Raw genomic sequence first — 14,694 nt, 5'->3', positions numbered from 1 at the left:
CACCATTGATAATGTAAAAAGCATATATATTTTAAAACTTTTTGGAAGAACTAGCAGTTGTACTATGAAGAATGATGTCTGGATCAAAATTCTCGCTTCTAAACAAAACCCAGTTAAATGCAGCTTGCTTTAACAAATTCTGATAAATGTTTTAATCTCAGTAATAAAATGAATGCAATGATGTGCAAAATGAGTATATGAGTATCAATAAGACTTTTACATACTAAATTTTTTTTTATTATTATTCCTGAAGTGTGTCAGACACAACAGGTAAGAGCCTGTTGGGGGAGTATATAAGTTAGGCGTAATCGGGCCAGAGACCAAATCAGGTACTAGAGTAGACTGCGAGGAGGAAGAAGGTGGGATAAATGTTGACTTGAAAACAACAAAGCATCTTTATTTATGTTTGCTTTTGAAAATGGTAGCTTGATCTGGGCTAGGTGCTGAGAAGCAATGATGTTAACAGGCCTGTGGAAGGACTTGAGCAGGGAAAATAGCTGTTGGACTGAAGTAGTTATGTGAAATACAGTCCTAGAGACCTTGCTGATGTGCCTTGGCTATTCTGGGAGAAATGGCAAGATTTAGGTCTGATATGGATGGATGAGTCCAGAGATTATTCATAGATCCTGTTTAAAATAGAATCGAAATGTGCACTCTATTTTTTTCTGTAACATATCACAAAGTGTGAAGGCAATATGCATTTTCAGAGCAACTAGAGCCAAAATCCTACTTGATTTCCCTCTTGGTTATGCAGATTATGTTGAATATTGAAGCATTTTTGTATTTAATGTTATTTCACTTGGTTCATTGTGGTTAAGTACACAACTTTTTTTAAAAAAGTAGTATAATAATTGTAGTTTTTTTAAAAAAAACTTTTTCATGCTTTTGTTTTACTTATAAAGAACTAGTTCTTCATGCAGGTAATCCTTTTTCACATGGATTCAGATTTTTATTTTATTTTTTAATGGTTTATTCAACACATTTTAGAGTAGAGTAAAATAAAGTTATTAAGGTTGGAAAAGACCTCCAGGATCATCCAGTCCAAACATCCCCCTACTACCAATGTCACGCACTAAACCATGTCCCTGAGAACCATGTCCAACCTTTTCTTAAACACCCCAAGGGATGGTGACACCACCACCTCCCTGGGCAACCTGTTCCAATGCCTGACTACTCTTTCTGAGAAGAAATGTCTCCTAATTTCTAATCTAAACCTCCCCTGGCCCAACTTCAGGACATTCCCTCTAGTTCTATTGCTAGTTATCTGTGAGAAGAGGCCAACCCCCAGCTCCCCACACCTTCATTTCAGGTAGTTGAAGAGAGCAATGAGGTCTCCCCTGAGCCTCCTCTTCTCCCTCAGCTGCTCCTCATAGGACTTACTTCTGTTCCAGACCCTTCACCAGCTTCGTATCCCTTCTCTAGACACGCTCCAGGGCTTCAATGCCTTTCTTGTACTGAGGGGCCCAAAACTGAACACGGTACTCAAGGTGCGGCCTCACTAGAGCAGAGTACGGGGGGCAATCACCTCCCCAGTCCTGCTGGCAACACTATTCCTGATACAATCCAGGATGCTTGTACATAGGCCTGTGTATTTTAACATATACATGATTAATTCTTTGTAATGTCTTGTAAGAAAATGCACTTTCTAAGTTACCTGAAGCCTCTCACCTTACACATAAAACAGGAAGAAGTGATTAAATTAGAGGACAGTTACATGGAATCTGAATACAATACACAATATCCAAACCCCTTCTCAAGGCTCAAGCTACAGATAAATAGACCTTTTGTTAAATTTTAAGTGTTTTTAGACAATTTTTCTATTAATCTTCACAATATGTATTCAGTTAAATACATATATGTATGTTTGTTTAATATGTGGAATAGTCTGTAAAGTATGCAAATGAGACACACATTCATTTACCGTGATTTTTACTTAAACATTCCTCTCCTAAGATAACTACTAAAATAGGTCACAGTATAAAAATAGTATAGTAGGCATCCTAAGGACTAGATTCTGTTTGCAAACTGGGTGGTATAAATCTCACATAACTCCATTGATTTCAGTGTTTTAACTTAGATTAAACTGTGCTATTACTGATGAACATGCACGTACTGCAGATGAGATATTAATTCCTCTAAGTCCTAACACCAAGGAGTAGGCTTTAACTGGAGAAAAAAAAAATGTAGAAGAATATGTCTACCTTCTTGTATTCCATCTGCAAATTCCAGCCTGAATCCTTTACTGTAGGAGTGACTGACTGTTGAGGCCAGTGGATGCCAAGTCTCATAGGAAGGTAGGCAAGAGACATACGTCACTCTTCTTCTGCCAGGTAACGAAAAGTATGACCCTCTTAGAACCAGAGCCCTCCACTATCCCATGACTGATATACAGCCTCCATATCCTGTTTCAGCACGTGTACTCTCAGTTATATGAGGGCATGGGCACTTATAACATCTTGGGGAGGCCCACATTTCTGCTACTTTATGACATGTAAGTCTGTGCATGTAGCAAGGAGAGGGCTTGATGAGCCCTTGGGAAAGTTAGTGCATGCTAGAACAGCTTAAATTACTTACACCTTGCTTTTGGATTATGCCTCAGGAGTTGCTTGAATGTGGTAAGGACAAGGCCATGTAATATATGAAATAATTGTGCAAAATGGATCAAATTTATGAGCCACTGTAGAAGGTAAAACTGCTCTAGTCTAAAGAGAGACGTGCTGCAGGTACTCCGTGACCAGACTAGGCGGCTGTGTTCTTAGGCATAACCCTTCAGAAACTCTTATTTGTTAATGAAAATCTACTTCTTACTTAGTAGGTCAGTATTACAATGAAAAACAAAAACCAAAAACAATCAAGAAACAACACATGGCATTTGCTGTCTTTTTATATGCAGCTAATACCTTCTTCCAGGTTCAGTGCAAGTTTGATTACTTCTTAAACCATTTATTAATACAAGGAGCAAAAACTAAGCCAAAGTTTTTGGGTCTAGTGGTATTTGACAGCTGGAGCAGTGTCAAAGCTAACAACTGCCAAGCAGAGGTAGTTCGGAGTAAAAGTTTAAAACAAAAAATTGATTTTTGTCAAAAGAATCTTTCATAAATCATTTAGTTTGGGGCAGCTGAAGCAAAATATTTTTCTCCCATCAGCTTTGCCAAAGTATTATCTGTTATTTAGAAACATTTTCTCCTTAGAAAATCCAGATATTCAGGACTTTTTACATTTAGTTTGCCTTGGAATTGGGAAAAGAAGTCCTCTGTCTAATTGATCTAATTTCTTCAAAAATCTGCCTGGCTACAGAACCTTATGAGACACGTTGGAGACAGCATTTGTTTTGCTTCCAGCAAAGATGCATACTGTCTGCTGCAGAGCGCAGTTATCCACTTTGTCAAGGTATTCATGATGATACAGTTTTCAATCTTAGTTTTATGCAACATCACAGAATTTGATGCAGCTGTATTAATACATTGCAGTTAAGAATCAAATCCATCACACATCTTTCTCACTGTAAGATAAGTATTGTTGAGGAATCGCTGTCGGCAGTAGCATTAATGCAAGTGGGTGACTTTGAATGAATGACCAAACCTTCCTACTGCTAATTCCAGAGTTCATGAGGAGGTGGTTAAAGGTGGTCATGAGGATTCATGTCAGACTTCTGGATATGTCTAAGCAGAAAAGCAAAATAATCGTTACACAAGAAATGCTCAGATGGATGAGAGATTTTTATGATGGGGAGGAATACAGAAGAATGTGATTTTTCAGATAAGCTTCCTTTCTTTTTTCTTTTTTCTTTTTTTTTTTTTCTTCTCTTTTTTTTTTTTTTTCTTATAAAAAGAACCTCCCTGGTGTCTGCCTTCATTTATTCCTTTATTCTCTTAGTGCATGTTTTTAATGGTCTCTTTGTTGCTGCAACGCTAGTTGATTGAAATTCTCCATTTGTAGGCCTCCTTGAACATGTTTATTCAGGGAATGGGACTTGCACAAAACAATACACTTGTATGAGGCAATCCCATCACATCAGCTTTCATTATCATTTTTGGATCGTCTAACTGGGATACATGTCAGTGATTGTTGTAGTTCCTCTTCTCCGACAAAAGGGCTTGATTGTTGTGCGCTGATCTTTGATACTGCATTGGCCTTAGCTTTACCATGATGTCTGAATTAGATGAGCATTTGAAGTGCCGCAATGGCAACTTTTCTCTAGTAATACAATGGGGCATTCTGAGTGCAGGAGCTGAGATCTTTCTTCACATGACTACGAGATAAAACTGTTCATATCTTTTCCCCAAATTTATTTAAAAAAAAAAAAAGATTAAAAAAGAAAAATGATTTTGATTTTCCACTTCAAGTTTCTATCTTAATGCATGTGACACAGTTTACTGTACTAGTCTCCAAAAGAGGTTGTCCAATTTAGAGTTACCTATTTTCAACAGTTGGATGATGTGTGATGTGTCTATCTATTCCTCTCTGTGACACATTGTGTGTCTTTAAATCTATCCTGAGTCATTTTTCTTATGCAGAAGCTAATTAACATCTTGGAAACAGATTGCCTGCATTGTCTTGATATTTTCTGAAGTAACCAGATGCTGTAATTACTGTGTATACTGTTCTTTTTGCCTGTAGGTTGTCACATAGCACACCTACCCCCCACACCCATCACTTTAATTAACAGCGTAAAGTTCATTTAAATAGTGAAAGATGAGACAAATTTGTTTAAGAGTCTTTGTATGTAATAGGAAGAAGCATCTGTCCTGAGGGTAAAAACAAAAAAAAAAAACTTAATTCAAATAATTAGTGCTAGAATACCTATTCCTTTCCTTTTCAGTGTTACCACTTTATTTGAAGTTCTTCTACCTTTCCTTTTGTTTAATTTTTATTATATTCATACTATTACTCTGTGTTGGTTTACTGCAAAATTGGTCAGATCTTCAATAATTAAATTCCCAATGAATCCTGTATTTATTGGTCCTTGTTCTCTATACCACTGTCTACTTTGATTAGATTGTTACCGATGACTCATTTCTTCTGATTTTTCCCAAGAAGCTGAACAAAGTGGACTGCTGTTAAGAAAGAAATAAGATAGCTTATTGTTAATTACTTTTAGGTGACAAGAGGTAATAAGTGTTCTTTCAGATCAACTTAAAAAAAGATCACTATAGAGAAATGAAGGGGAAAAAGGTCAAAGCATCAAAACATGAAGCCATTTACAAGGAATCAGTTAAATCAGTGGGCTCTCCTCCTAGCTATTGCTGGTGATTTTTTCAGAGGTAGATTTACTTGTGAATAGTGTCAGTCTGGCAGTATTTTGATTGGTACTGTAATCTGTGTCCTCTGTAGTGCAACACCTGTTGGACAAGAGGGACTTAAATCAGACTTTTATCAAAGATATATTTTATCAAATTCTGAAATCCATACTCATTGTGTCATAGAATCGTAGAATCATCTGTGTTGGAAAAAGCCTTCAAGATCATCATGTTTTAATCATCAGTCTTGGTTATAGCATGTTCCAAACAGCTAAGGGCAGATTTTCTCATGGGAGTAATTAAAGAAAGATAAGTAAAAAAGAATTCAGTGGAATGTATCATCAGTTAAAATGTAGACACATGCACATCAAGCATATCAGTGCTTGATTTGAAGATGGTACACATTTTAAATCCAAAAATAAGATTGCAGTCTTACTTCATGTAAATTCAATATTTAATTTGTGATGTTTGATTACACTTTTTTTTTTCTCATTATCGTCTGTGACTCTTCAAAATACCTTTTTCCTGTACCCATTTAAGTTCTATTCAATCATATGATATTGGGTATAGTAAGCTTCTGTTCGAACTTTCAGCTCAGTATGTGGTATATTATACAGCCGTGACAGAAGTTATAAAGTGACAAAAAACTATTATCTCTGCAAAATGTCTTCCCCCCCCCCCCCCCCCCCCCCCCCACTCTTTTACTACTCGTGGTAGATCAAGTGATAAATAACAATATCAGTGACCTTTGAAGTCTGCGTGAAATGTCCATTAGTGTCAAGGGAACATCATGAAATGGATGTTTACAATAGAAAATCTTTTTTTACATCCTCCCTCCAAAATTGTAAAGAAGTGTAACATTAATGTAACATAGAAAATAGAAAAAAGAGAGAAATTAGCAAGCAGAGTCAGCCTTGGGAGTCATTAGTGGTCCAGGTGGGATTAACAAGACTGTGCCAGCCAAAGAAAAGACGATCTTATGTCTTGTTTTGTGTATTTCGTTGTTTGTTTTCCTGTGTTTCAGAAACCTGTTCAATGCAGGAGCTAAAAACATATTTGTTCCCCTCATATATTCTCCTTATATAGATTGTTTTTTCAGGTGAGTAGCGTCAATCCCCATGATGTATTGGCATCATTAAAGGAATGAAGAGCTATGGGAAGGCAGTTCCAGGAGCAGCCTCTAACTTGATCAGTTAACTAAAGATGGTTAAAGGAAGGTGTCACTTTTTCTTTTGATTGTTGATGAACTTTTTTCACACCGTAAGTTCCTAAACTGGGGTTGCCGAATCATACTAGTGACATTAGTGGTCTGTGAGTTAAACAGCTATACCACCTGATGCTTAGAGTGTCAGTTGCTATGTTAGATAAGATGGTAATGTGAGGTTTGATGATATATATTAATAGCTGGCAGTGGGCATAACAACCTTCATATTGCTATATATAGGGAAAAAAAGCTGGGCAGGGCAACGATGCATCAGGAAATCATAGTCAAGAACGGAGCAGCCCAAGGAAGCAGTTGGAATGAAGAATCAACTGGGAAATGTGAGAGAGCATCAGAAACCAGGGCTCAAAGCTGGGGAGGCAGAAACAATCCAGAACAGGTGCAGGTGTTTTTGTCAAAGGAATAAATCCAGTAAAGACAGGAATGACGAGAGAAGCCAGAGGCAAAGATCATCAATGGTTTGAGTGGGCTGTGTTGCCAAGATGCTTGTTGTCAGGTCTCAGTACAGTTGTAGAAAGTGGGAATTAGAAAGAAAAGGACTTTCATTCCAGTTTCAGTCTCATCTGTTGCTTACTCATGCTGAGTCATCACCCAGCTTATTTTACCTCCTGAACTAACATAGGCTTAACAGTAATTAAAAGGCTGGATGGGTTTAATTTTGCAGTATCTTGTGATACCAGTAAGCGGAAACACAACTCTCTCTAAAAAGCATTTTTATGAGGTTCAGTTTCATTAAAATTTTGCTTTTTTCCACAAAAGAGGCAGCTGCTTTGGCTGCAGGACGTGCCACCTGGAAAGCAGCCAGCTGGAGACCCTGAGTTTCCCCAAATCCAAGGCACTCTGACCTGCTGCTAAAGAACTGGACAGGGACAATGAGGGCAAAGAGAAGGTGTTTGAAATTTGCCTCGGCTCTGAGTGGGCTCCATAGGAATCCTTCTGTCTTTGTAAAGGAATTTTGCTGGCAAAATGTTTTGTTGGCAAAATTTTGTTGAAATTTGCAACCTCCAAACAATAAACAGCACCCTACCCCCTCAAACCACACATCAGATTTAAAAGCAATTCTACATCCGTGCATTTTCTACGGGGTTGAAGCTGGTATCAGTCAAAATGCTGCTACACTTCAATTAATTAGTGCCACTGCTGGCAGCCGGTACTGACTGAAGTGAAAACCCAAACTATTGTAATGCATTGCTGGAGTGTGTTCTGAGGATGATGAGATTATTTATCTTCTGCTAAACTCTGACAATTTAGTTGAGTGCAGTTTGATCAATTTGGATGGTGCCTCACTCACCATCAAAAAACAGCACTTTTTATAAAACACAGTGCTCTGGGTAATGACTGCCCGGTGTCTTATTCACAGTAGTGTATGTAATTCAGAGGTTGAAATGACTGTTTTGGACAAACAGAATAAAAATGCTCTTATCTAATATTTGTAATATGAAGGGCAGATGAATGTCACTCTTGGAGCACAGCTTATTTCTCTGTTGGTAAAGCAGACTAATACGGAAAATCTTGTATTGCGTTGCTTTTTCCCATATTGTTCTCTTGGGTTGCAGTCTTCTCTTTTACGGTCAGTGAGATCTTTGTGTTCAGTACTAACTTCAATTAAGTGATTATGTATATGTGCATAACTGTTTGTGAGCACATAAGTATATATGCATTCATAAAGGGTGACATGTCTTGGTAGAAATGACGGCTGAATTACAAAGAAATTTTTTATAAAGTAATTAATCTTTCTGATGGTTTAGAAATTGAAAACTAAAAAGGGATTAAGGAAAGTAGATAGAACATATTTCTGTACTTCTTAGAATTATAATTCTAAGAAGGTAGTAGCTAGAAATACTAATTTGCTAGATTTTATACATTTTAAGTAGAGGTAAAATATTTTTTTTTTTTAATTTCCTGAATGTGTGAAGAAAACTGCTGTGATGTGCACCCAATCACAAGAATTTATTGATCCAAATGGCACCAGGGGAAGCGAGGTTACCCAATGTGCTTTTTCCCCAAACGATTCTGCTCTGTTCTCCAAGTGTGCCACAGCTAATAGTCACATTCACATAGATTCCCATTATGTTTTCAACAGGTTTTAGAAAAAGCCTACAAACTGTTGGAACAGGAATGTACACTTTGAGATAGATTCCTGACCTGCATCAGTTTGGTATCACCTCAGTAACAACTGACGGTGAATTTCCCTCTGCATTTCCAGTGAATGTAATATATATTCCTCTTGGTCTGAAGCTGTCACTCTTGCTAGACAGTTGTAAACAACTGCTTTGGTACTTGAATGGTGGGTAAAAGGTTTGCTGTATAAACAAAGTTTCATTCCAGTGATGTTGAAGAACCTCAGTGTTTGTTGAATTCAGGTCTGAAATCTCTAAAATGACAAGAAATAATATGTGCTGTATTGAAATAATGCAGACCTCCAGGTGATAAACTGTACCCTGCCACTGACTCAGTGGTCTTCAGTGGGCTTTAGGACTGGAATGCAGGTTGCCAGGTGTCACGTAGTCGAAAACAGTGACCTTTTATCCTGTGGACCTCCACCACCCATCTCTACTCTGTGCTGTGCATGTTCTGTGTTTTGAAATGGACAGTGGAAAAGTTAATGTACCTGTCGTCTTACCCCCAGTGAGATTTGTGTTTAGTCTCTCAACATTCGCTTCAGTAATGCAGCTCACATTTAATGGTTTTGACTCCCTCATCTTGTAGATTTAGTTTTATTTATTTTTTTCTGTAGATTTTCCCTGGAGCCAAAACAGAAGGAACGGGAAATCTTTGCTGTAAAAGTCTTATATTTATGAGGCTTATGATAACAGGGAGGGGGATGATCTTTAAAAAAAAATATAGCTCCAGTTGTTTTTAAACCTTTGTTCACATTTTAAAATGATATGTGGAACACATTTTTGCATCTATAAAGCAAATAAAAAAAAATCTTCTGATGTTGTTATTAATAAAGCAAGTGGCTCATCTTTCAAAATCCCATTTTAGCAAGGCAGTGATTTTCAATGAAACCTGACATGTTCATTTTTGCCAGACTTAGCAGCCCCCAAGGCCTGTTGAAAGTCGTCTGAAAAAAGCCTTCTTAATAGATCGGTTTTCTTTGCTGAAGCTGTAGCATCTCCTGTATTTATAAAGATATGGTTCTTTTACGTCTGTATTAGTCGAGCAGCAAGCTAACTCCAGTGACATATATTAACAAAGTAGGCTAGTTATACAACATTGAAGAGCCATACATCCTGGAAAACATTTGGTGAACACCTTTATATAGTGACAACTAAATTTTCATTTTCCAATTTATTGTAGAGAATTAATCCTCAGGAATCTATTGACATAATTGATGTCAGCTGGGGAATTGGAGCCAGCCTTGCAAATATGTTAATTATCAGTGCAAACGATAGAACGCACTGGGACAAATCCAGTTCTAGCTTGAATCCATTGACTTCTCTGAGCTCATGGAGGATTTTGCATGTTAATCACATGAATTTTGTTCAAAAATGCCTCCCAGTATCTTGTTCCACATTTTATTAAAAAAGACAGTCTGCTAGCTACTCATAAAGATACTCTGCATAACAGAATGGATGAGCAGTCATACTTTTTGAACAAGTGGGGCTATTTACTTGTAACTATGTGAGCAGAATAACAATGACTTAAGAAATTCTGATGAGAGACATTGCTTTTGAGATCTTGTTTCCAGCACAGACTGAGAAAAAAAAGGCTTTGGTTGAGCCCAGCTAGGGTTTTTATACTCAGAAATACAGATGGATCTCTCCTTGCTCTTACTTCTCCTAATCTCATTTTAGCAAGTTTAACTTTTTAAGAACTATATACTAACTCACAGTATACCCTTCTCACCCCTGACTTCTCTGAAACTCAGTGACATCAGGCTTTACCCAGCAAACAAACTGGAACTTTTATCTTTTCTGTACGTGCTGCTCAAACAGAAGCTATGTGGGTTGAACACAGCACTGGTGTCAGCTGGTAGGCCTTGAACTCTTCCCCTGCATCATTTCAGGTTTGGGGGTTAGAAGCATGGTTTGTAGGGCAAAGAAAGGCAGGATGCACGTCCTTAGCTCTGTACAGCATGACAGCTCCAGCTCTTGTGTTAGATGTGGTGCATGGGGTTCTCCTCAAAACCTTGCTACTGCCAAAGAGAGCCTTTTTACATATCACAGGTAGTGAGTGGGAGACAGAAATTTGCCGAAGCTCTGCCAGTCAACCTGTTACTTGTAGGAAATGCTTACTAAGCCACAGGATGAATATTGATTGATCTTGTCAATAGCTTCCTCAGTAAGAATCGGTCTCAATAAAAGCTAGTCAGGTGTTTGAAATTTCATATATTTTCCACAGAGAGAAAATAATGTTCCTTTTTCAGCTGTAAAATCAATGTCTGAGCTTTGCATAGCAGGAGAAGACTGAGATAAACTCCTAAGGGATCAAGTAAAGGACTTTCCACTTACATGACTCATGCTACTTCATCAAGAATAGATCTAGAAAATTGCAAAGGCGCCTATTATCTGAATTTAAACATCCCTAAATGGATCAAACGGCACTGAAGTAGCTGTTATCTTCAGGTATATGAGATAAGGAGAGAATGTAACATGAGGAACTAGAAAAAGTCTGGAAAACTATATTCTGAAGGAGAAATGAGACTTTGTGTATCTTACCTCCTGCTTGAACTCACAAGTCACTTGTGTATCCAATATAGAAAAAAATCTTCAAAGTGGCACTGTTTCTGCATCTGGCTTCTGAAACTCCTCATTTCATATCTAAAGCTGGGCAGACAGTGCAGTGTGCTTTGAAAATTTTCTTGCGTATTTATTAGAAGAATCATAATCAGTTCAGTAACTCCCTCTTAAAAAACTTAATGTGACTATTAGTCTTTCCTGGCTTTAACAGGAAATTAAAAGTTAATTTGAGATAAATTCTTTTTGGTATGTTTGCATTGTGTGACAGGGTCCATCTAAGGCACAACTCATGTTATGGGGAGTTTTGCCACAAACAGAAGATAAATGATAAAGCTAATGTGCTAAGGTTGAGGATGGAACTACTTTGTTGTAAGATAACAGTATAATACAAAGTAATTTGCTCTTGCATAAACAAGCATTCTCTAAGCAGGGTAAAGATATGGTAAGTAATATGGAAGAGAGCCAAAATGTGCACATACATAATGATTATCACTGGAAAAACTTCCCTGTTGAGGGTGACAGTGCTGGAACAGGCTGCCCAGAGAGGCTGTATAGTCTCCTTCTCTGGAGACATTAAAAACCTGCATGGACGAGATCCTGTGTAACATGCTCTAGGTGGCCCTGGTTGAGCAGGGGCATTGGACTGGATGATCTCCAGAGATCCCTTCCTAACCTCAACAACTCTGTAACTGTGAGTCTGTGAAAGTAAGACAAAGACATCTGGATATGGTCCTCGGCAAGTTGCTTTAGGTGGCCCTGCTTGAGCAAGGGAGTTGGATCAGATGACTTCCAGGAGTCCCTTCCAACCTCAACCATTTTGTGGTTCTGTGATTTCGAGTTATGAAATCACAGACTTCATGATGTTGGATTGACAGATATGTGGGATAAATATGCTTTGTATTTCCATCCAAAGTCCTGAGCAGATGCTGATTTGCATTTGCTTAAATGCAGCACAATCAGCTGGACCTGACACAACAGCTTTTGTGTGTGTCTTTTGAGAAAAGAATTAACATCCACAACCTGACTAGCAAACTGTCACCATGCTTGTCCTAGAGTACAGGAAAATGAATGGTTTCTTCCACTTCTATAGAGTCTGCCTCTTTTGTAACTGGTGCCTGTCTGTGTATTTGTTAACAAGGCTGGGTGGGTAGCCTCATACTTGACCTTTCCAAGTCACGGGGCTTGATCAGCAATACCTATCTGTGATAGAGGGGTTAGTATATCAGGCATCTGCTGTGAAATAACTTCAGGTTATAGATGTCTTAATTCAGCCCCCAAATATAGATATCTGCTGTCAATTGACGTCCTTGCAGTATCCCCTGTCTTCCAGCTGCTTGTCCGAGGAGCGTGGGCTATCATTAGTTTTCACTTATCTTTGCCATTACTGTTCAGATGTCTATGATATCAGAAGATGTCTCAAGTGGTGTTAGATGCTTATGTGTAGGCAACTCAATTGATGCAAAAATCTCTTGTTCGGACATGCAGCCACACTGGTCATCTAGTAAGTTTAACATCACTGGAACCTTATAGGCTTTTAGCTTTTCTGCTACCCTTCATTTTCTCAGGGCATGTATATTTTTCTGGTATGAAATTGTTGCATTTTGAGTAGCTTTCTGATCAGTCCTGGAGGACATTTTCTTTTTCTGCTCTTCATGCAAATTAGTGTAGAGCATAATAAAGACACAGGACTCTTGGAGGTAGATGTGGATTTACTGGAAGGTGAAGAGGCTATGGCCTTCCATTTCCTGAGATGGCATTTGATACAGCACACCTTGGCCTTTATATGGGGTTTCTCTGCAGCCCCCACACCAAACTTCAGTTTAATCAACATCTTCACTTGCATTTAGCTACCTTTGACCTTCTGATCCCCAGAGTGCTTTCAGACACCTACGGCTTGCTATTTCTTTATTTATTTTGTTTTACACTAATTGCGCAAGCAAATGCAGTTCTCATGTTGGGTCCTTAGCTGATTACAAGTCCTGTTTACTCACAGAAAGGTAATTTACTGCCTGCAGGGCACGACTCAGATAATACCCAGGCTTCCTGGGTAGCTAAATGGATCATTCCATTCCAGTGCTCATTCACTTACTGGCCTCTCTCAGACTGCTTGCAAAAGCACTTATCCTGTAAATGCTTACTCATGTAAGTAATAATACTCTAATTAGAAAGTAAGTGGAGTTTGGAGACATTAGTATTTTTTTAAGTGAGTAAGCACTTGCAGGGCAAAACCCAAGGGCACCAGAAAAAATCATAATTTTCTGCATAGTACATTTTCTATTTTTATCTTGAAGTCTGGATCTTTACATAACTTTCTATTAAACTGTTTGAGATCTTTCCTTCCTAGACCAGTCAGGAAGCCCAATGGGCAGACATTCTTATGCTTCAAAGCATTTTCTAATGATTCCCTTTTAAAATGAAATGAAACATTAGCCTGAATTATAGCTGTGATCTGCTTCTTAGTTCCTTTTTAAGCACTAAATTATATCCTTCTAGTGACTGTGTCCTTTCTTCTGTCCCTCTGAATCTTAGTTCAAGATTATCAAATAACTGCTTTAACAGAAGTTGGGATTCAGGTTCATTACTGTCGTTTTAAAATTAGATTGTTTGCAAATTTCTTCCCAATACCTAACAACTCACATGAAAGCATGTTTTTTCATCCGAAAGGATGAAGTAGGGAATGGAGATGTGCCTATGCAGGGGCAGCTTTGCCACAAAGACTGAAAAACAGCCATCAAAGCAAAACATTCAGTAACTCTGTGCATGGATGACTGTGAGCTACTCAGGCAGGCATTAACTGGTATGCGTATGCTTGACTTGCTACTGCTTCTGTTACCACTATTTTTAATAGTACTCTGACTGCCTTTAAAAACACGTCCCTTGTAAGAATGCTTTCATATCTCTAACTGTTCTTGTGATTTTAGTCTTCAGTTATTTTCTTTCTTCAACAGTTTTAAAAGACTGTTTAACTCAAACTCCAGAAAATTAAAGGGAAGGATGATGTTTTGCCAAGCCATATGTTCTTAAATGGTATATTTTATGCACCTGATAATGAATACTTTAATGCACAGTAGCTAAAAAATAATAATAAAAAAAAATAGCAGGCATACTTCCAGTGATTTCAGCACTTAGATTAGAGGTGAATTCAATTGTCTGTTTGCACTCAGGATTGGGCATAGTGTTCAAATTTTGTAGGTGACATTGACGTTAGGCCATTGAGTGACACTGGGCTAGGATCTGGATTAAAATTGATTTTGTCTAGTCTACTTATATTCAGAATGACTTCACTTTATCTCCAGCTTTATTGCTTTCCAGAAGTATTAAAACATTGATATAAAATGTTTACTAAGGTGTGAATGTCTTACCTGATATTTGACGATTTTCCTGCATCAACAGCTTTCTAAAGACATAATTCACCCACAAGTATTTTAGTCTTCTGAATAAAGAAATATAAACTTCTAGTACATGCACGATTCCCCATAAAAATACTAACCATAGGCCATAAAATGTCTGTCCCATTAAATCATAATGCGTAATGCAAGAGTTAATC

The sequence above is a fragment of the Anser cygnoides genome, chromosome 2, assembly GCF_040182565.1.
Source record: "Anser cygnoides isolate HZ-2024a breed goose chromosome 2, Taihu_goose_T2T_genome, whole genome shotgun sequence".
NCBI classification, from domain to species: domain Eukaryota; kingdom Metazoa; phylum Chordata; class Aves; order Anseriformes; family Anatidae; genus Anser; species Anser cygnoides.
The sequence above is the reverse complement of the archived record's forward strand: the minus strand, read 5'-3'. Positions refer to the sequence as shown.